The 6,790-nt window shown below is 35.6% G+C and overlaps 1 protein-coding gene across 3 annotated transcripts in view; it reads left to right on the forward strand.

Moving 5' to 3' along the window:
• Positions 1–397: 397 nt before the first annotated feature.
• The window catches only part of grap2a (GRB2 related adaptor protein 2a), a 15,427-nt gene continuing 9,034 nt past the window's right edge, over positions 398–6,790 (forward strand). For 2 of the 3 annotated variants that reach the window (XM_016245778.1, XM_016245780.1), the window contains exon 1: positions 2,718–2,902. The gene's annotated coding sequence lies outside the window, so the exon portion shown is untranslated. Of the gene's footprint in view, positions 418–2,717; positions 2,903–6,790 lie in introns of those variants that run through there. The other variant, XM_016245779.1, reaches the window with a different exon arrangement.

Consider the following 6,790-nt stretch of genomic DNA (forward strand, 5'->3'; position numbering starts at 1 on the left):
GTAGAAGCACGGATGTGTCTGTCACTTTAAAGGTATGGTTCACAGAAAAATGAAATTTGTCATAATTTACCCAGGTTGTTCTAAACCTGCATAAAGTGCTTTCTTCTGTTGAACACAAAAGAAGATACTTTGAAACATGTGTCTCAACTAAACAGCTGATGGTTGTAACTTTCATAGTAAAGAAAAACACATCAGAGTCATTGGGGACCAGAAACTGTTTTGAAAGGCACAAAATAATGCAATCATTATCTGTATGTCCCTTGCACAAAATCTTACCCCTAAACCAATGTGTGTTCTCTTCCAGGTGTGAGCGGGTGTCTTGTGGTTCCCACCGAAGAAAGGAAGCAGGATGCCGTTGTAGATGCCTTCTGCCAGATATATTAGGCAGAAATGTTAACGAGATAACATCTCAATCAGGTATCAAAACTACTTCTTAGTCTTTTCTCATACACTGCTGATTGTATAGTAAAGCATTCATTTCAGGATGCATAAAACGGAAATAATCACATTTCTGCCAAAACAAGGTCTGTTATGTGGTGTTGAAATTGCTTTCAAACCTGCTATTTAATTTTTTAAATATCAGTAGCATGAGTGCTCATTTTATTCTAGAAGGAACATACACTCTTAAAAATAAAGGTGCTTCAAAAGGTTCTTCAAGCGATGCCATAGAAGAACCATTTTTGGTTCCACAAAGAACCATTCAGTCAAAGGTTCTTTAAAGAACTATCTATTTCTTAGCTTTTTTATAATCTGAAGAACCTTCTTTCGCCACAAAGAACCTTTTGTCAAACAGAAAGGTTCTTCAGATGTTAAAAGTTCTTTCTGGAGCCATTTGGACAAAAAGGTTCTTCTATGGCATCGTGAAGCACCTTTATTTTTAAGAGTGTAGAATGATTCGCAAACTAATGAAACGCAATTATAAAATCACCTCGCTATAAATGCCAATTCTATGACTCAATTCATTGCTGAAACTAAGAAAAGACCCAGAAGAGAACGTTAACAGTTCCCCACCATCTTCGCCTCATTCTGTGCAGAAAAAAAAAAAAGTTTGGACTAGTTTTATCAGAGCAATCTTACAGTCAAAAAGCACATCATGTGCTGATTAAAGTGCTAAACTTCATACTCAAACCTACAAATTCCATTTTAAAGGAGTGTACTTTATGCATCTTTAGTATTTCATTCTCCAGCACATACACACTGCACTGAAAAAATATTTTATTCATCCAATTTAAAAAAAAATTAAAATATATTTGTGAATCATTACCCTAAATCTTTTTAATTGGATGAATGAAACATTTTTTTTCAGTGTGTAAAGAGCACTGTGAAATTTATTGGCGATATTTCTAGCTGATCTGACTCTCAAAATGACTTTTCTATGGTGTAACCTAGCTAAACTGATGCCTTTTAGGACCTTTACTGTACATCAAGCCAAGCATGACCAGCTGAGTGACCAACACATAATGGCATGCGTTTATAGACAGTACTGGACAATGATTATATAACAGACGGTCAGGATACAGCAGCGGAATTCCATTTACTTCTGCATTCTGACCTGTCTGAGGTCGTGTTCTGTGTTCTGTCAGGAAGCGTAACTTAATAATTGACAGACAAGGAAGGATATTTGTCAGAAAGGGAGTTAGAAAAGGAGTTAGCCCAGAGTTACAGCAGCTCAGATCCACCTGGACATTAAACAACAGCCATTTCAGAGGGCTCTTAGAAATGAGGGGTCACATTTTTCTTTCTTTTTCACATTTTCTTTCTTTCTTCTCTGCCTACATATCTGTACTTTTACCATGTTGTTCAAAGTAAACTTGCTTAAAACATTCAAAAAAACACATGGAGAATTTTTTTTTGCCATGCTGATGCATCTTATGTGGCTTGCGGTGTTGGCCTGATTCCTGCAGGTGCATAAAAGGTTTGCGCAGGGGGAACCCCACCGAACTGTAAGCTCTCTGAGCACATTACTTCCTAACCCGGACCATATTATCAAAGCTTGAACATCCATGAACTTGAGCAGGAACCAGCTTAATCAAATTGTATGTGCTTGAAAAACTTTGTCTGGGTGTTGCAAAATGCTTTAATAGAAACAAGCATTCTTATATGGTGTGTTAGAGAGAGAAAGAGAGCGAGAGAAACCACACATTTTCAGCCAGTTGATCTCAGCTGGGTTTCCTGCCGCATGCTTTGCCACTCTAGCAGAAGTGCAGAACTTGTGTGTGTGTTCCTTCTCTCTAAGTGCAGATGTTACTCATACAGACAGTTATTTAACACTTTACCAGAAAGGAAAAAAACGACAGGAAATTGCATATTAAGCTACCTATATACACACCAGGCAGATGTTTTAAAATGTTATATATCAAAATACCGGTAAGTAGCTTTGGGAGTTCCATTTACATTGAGTTGTACTTTTAAAAATGGTTTCAAAGTGTTTCGGTAAGCACAAAATTTACATTACAAGATAATAATATATTTAGACATCAAAAATATAATACAAAAACGTAATGTTTTGTTTAAAACGTCTTTTAGATAGTCATTTAGCCAAGGCGGTATGCTACCAAAATACAATATTGGGTTGTGCAAGACGATTCTCCAACAGAAAATTAGTGACAGTATCTATTTTTTCATTTTTTTTATCAACCCAATTGAAAGTCTTTGAATATTTCGCACGGTGATACAGAGTGTTGTTACATTGGCTTTTTCAAGGGCGGAGACAGCGGTTCCGCTCGTTCTCGTGAGTGCGTGGTGTGCGAGGCAGAGCTTCAAGACGCGGCCACACGGATACGCACATGCAGGTAGCGGACTAACAGTTGAGTACGCGGTGATTTGAGACGTTTTGGTGACAGTTCTGCTGCAGGTGGTTCGTCTTTTCTTCAGTGCCGGACAGTGAAACAGCGAGACTACGGTAAATTAATGTGGTTTGCCTCTAGTTTTATTTCAAAGTTGCAACGCCCAGAAATAGTTGTGTGAAGTTTGACAGTTGCAGCGCACTGCGGGAGCGCAGACACACTGAGAGATGCTCGTTTGAACTGTTCGCTTCTGGTCTTGAAGCTTGGTGTATTTATGTTTCTCCTGATAGTAACGTGTTATTTTAAAGACGTGATAAACTGTTGGTTTAATGGCGTGCGTAAATGCGTCAAATAAGTTTTGTAGACAAGTGTGCGTACGTAGCTACTGTATGAAATTCACTTTAAATATTAATGTTGGTCAGGATAGTGAATGAAGAGCAGACAATGTCCAACACTGGAAGAATTGGAAACTCCAATACTTTTTTAAAAATAGCTCAAATATAGTATGTAGGTCTACAAGACGTTTGGTCGTTACGTAATCCTCATACTTCCAAGTATGTTGTTTTATAGTTTTGATATTATTTTAGCATTAGCTACTGTTATGTGGAAATCAGTAATATTAAATAATTGAAGAAGTGGGTGTGCCTGTCCAAACACACACATAGGATATATATATAGGCTATCATCCAAACAAGGAAATGTAGAACTTATTTGGAATATATATAAAACAGAAGCCCTTTTCCACTGCAGTTTTTAATTTCCCTATTTCTAAAAATAAAAAGGTATCTTAATATCAACTCTTAAATTACATACAAATTGTGCAAATTGTTTTACTTGTACATACTCTGTGTCCAGTTGTGAGTCAGTGCAGTCCTCCCCAAACCATACAGTATATTCATAAAGTATAAAAGCACTGGGCCATGACATAATAGCACATAACACAAAGAGACCATCTATTGAGGGAATGAGACTAAAGCTCAGTGTTTATTCATAAAACAACTTCCCCCTGTCACAACAGACAAATCAGCTTTCAGTCTTTAAATGGCTATTTGTTTTTCTGTCTTTCTTCCTTGTAGTGCCTGTTTTGATCTAGCCATGTTTGCATGAACCCTGAGACCTGTGTTTCAAGGTTAAGGGAAAAACAGGAGGTCAGTTTCCAACAGATAATGGCAAAATGCAGTGTTTTCATTTGCATTTAGGTTTATTCATTTCTTCACATGGTTTTAGCCTTGTTATCTTGATATAACAGATGCTGTTTGACTTTTTGAGTATGCTAGGGAGTGGAGGGCAGATGAAATGTGACAGGTTCAACAGTACTGACAGTGTAAAGGATTATTGAATCATTTTGAATTACAAATGATGCTATCAGAAAAAACCCCTGCAAATTTGAATTTCACTATTCATTTCAATGAGTTTCATAATTTCTTACACTCTAGAGTGTAGTATTTGGTTTGTACCTCTTTTGCTTTAATGACAGCAGCATGAAATAAATAAACCTGATGATCATGTTCTCCAACATGATTTGAGAACAATCCAAAGAGAATCTTGAGCTTCGATACAAGGGAAAACTTCTGACCATGTGTACAGTCACATGATCAATGTCACAAATCTACACTCTAAAAACTGCTGGGTTATTTCAACCCAACTTTGGGTCAAATATGGACTAACCCAACCGTTGGGTTAAATTTTTGGGTTAGTCCAAATTTGACCCAAAGTTGGGTTGAAATAACCCAGCATTTTTTAGAGTGTACTTTTTTTATTAATGACCTAGATATATTGTAGAGTCTTGAATATGTCATACTCATTTTACATGATAACGTTTTTGTTTTTGTAAGTTTAAATTAGATTTTGGATATCTTATTTTCAATGTGGACTTTTGGACCCTGAATTTAAAAAGTTTTTTGCTTTTTGATAAACTTTGAAATATTAACTCACTTTAATTGAAGTATATCTCTATACAAAGAAAGGATCTAATTTGCTCTAATGTATTCTGTCTCTTTGTCTCATTCATTATATTCTATCTCTTTCATAGCCAAATTAAGTCCGTTTAATCCACAAAAACAAAACAAAACAGCTCTCGTCTTCACAAACTTCACTAATTATACGTCATTAAAAAAAGAGAACAGACAATGTTTTTGTAACACTTATAGTCAGGGAATACATTATGTTTCCAATTATCATATGTGGCTCAATTTGCACTTCATTTCATGTGAAGTTGTTGCTTTTTGAACATGCATCATTGGGTCTCCTCTGTCCCCATATGACAGGAGCTCAGTTTAGGCAAAGATAACTGAGCACTGTGAAACTGACAGAGCACATTAACATGACTGACAGATCAGCTCTCACATCTAATCGCTGCTCATCTGAGAAATGGTTTTTCACAAGGCCAGAGGGGAGAGGGACGGACGGACGACTTCAAATCCATGTCTCAGAGTGTGGCTCAGTGTAATCTAGACAAATTGAAAATAGATGACATCGAAAACTATGTCGGAGTAGGACAATGCAAACCAGCACATGGATGGTCTAACACAGCATGTTCAATATAAAGCCAAAAGAGATTTAACTGATAGAATTACGCCGTGAAACAAATTTTCATAAAAGTTATTTTTTTTCGCTTTTATTTTTAATGTTTCATTATGGAGTTTGACATACGGAATACGAAACTCACATTACTTTTTGTGTATCATTAACAGTGCTCATGAAAAATAAAAATAAAATATGTTGACAATTTATACAAGCTAATCTGTTATTACTCATGCATAAAAATTACATGGTACATGCATAATACTTGATCTAACAACAGTTTAACATAAACAGTTACCAAAAGTGAGTCGTCCGAAATTCAGAAGTGTGCGTTTGATGATTTTTGTCTTTTATGACTAGTCCCACAATGTTCTGGAATGCTACAGAAACCTCTAGAATGTTCCCATCCTTGCAAAAGCAAAAAAGCTTTAAAAACATGCAAAATTTGTACAAAAAACATACCTATACTAAGCCAATGTTTCACAATTAATGATAGAAGCTCTAAAATGTATCTGACCTAAATGTTTCCCAAAATACTGATGCTACGTGAAAATAAATAGTGTCAATAATAATTAACATCAAATAATTACAGAAGAACCATAAAAAAACATTTTTTGTTACATTGTGTTCAAATTTCAAAGAGTTTATATATATATATATATATATATATATATATATCCAAGAGGCATGATGAGATGCACATGTATTTCTTTGAAAGAATGCACAGTATTTTATGAAGAAAATTAACATCAGCTTGCTTATTTTTTGTACAGTCGTGGGGTTAAAACACCTTTGTTAAATATGAGATAATATCACACACACTGATACAGTACTCTTCTAAATCATTTAAAGCAATAATATGCATGAGAGAATAAAGTTCTCAATGCCTGTATTTACAGGAAAGAAAGAGGGAGATGCCGAACAATCAGGGTGCGAACTACGGGGGAGCTCGGCTCCCCTTAATAAGACATGGGCTCCCCTGAAAACGTGATTTGTGAAATTTTGGGGGGTCTCAAAAAATATTGACAGTGTGTTATTTTGACGTGCAATTTCAGTTTTGTGTAATGTGATCATCTTGGATTATTATGTGTAAAATTGCAAAAATATAATTCATTCATGCATGACGGCGATTTAAACCTAATTCACTTCAATAAAGATAACTATACATGCTATTCTTGTCATGAGCATCAAGGTGTGAGGGCGCTGCGGTGCAAATTCCACTCATGTTTAGATCATGTTAACTCAATGATTCGTAGAAAAAATATGAACGCTGGACACTGTGGTCGATTCTGTGTTAAGGTAAGGCATGTTATTCGCAATTATGTGTTGTGGCTGGGTTGCTATAGTGGGTTGTTTTATTTTTATTTACAAGACTTCAGAGTGAAAAAAACAAGTGTGATATGTCCCCTTGACTGCTTGATTGCTGTTTACAGAGGTTACCCCTTTGTTAAATAATAAGCATTTTATATTAGTATATATAT

This window comes from Sinocyclocheilus grahami, unplaced genomic scaffold, assembly GCF_001515645.1.
Source record: "Sinocyclocheilus grahami isolate Dianchi unplaced genomic scaffold, SAMN03320097.WGS_v1.1 scaffold768.1, whole genome shotgun sequence".
Taxonomy (NCBI): domain Eukaryota; kingdom Metazoa; phylum Chordata; class Actinopteri; order Cypriniformes; family Cyprinidae; genus Sinocyclocheilus; species Sinocyclocheilus grahami.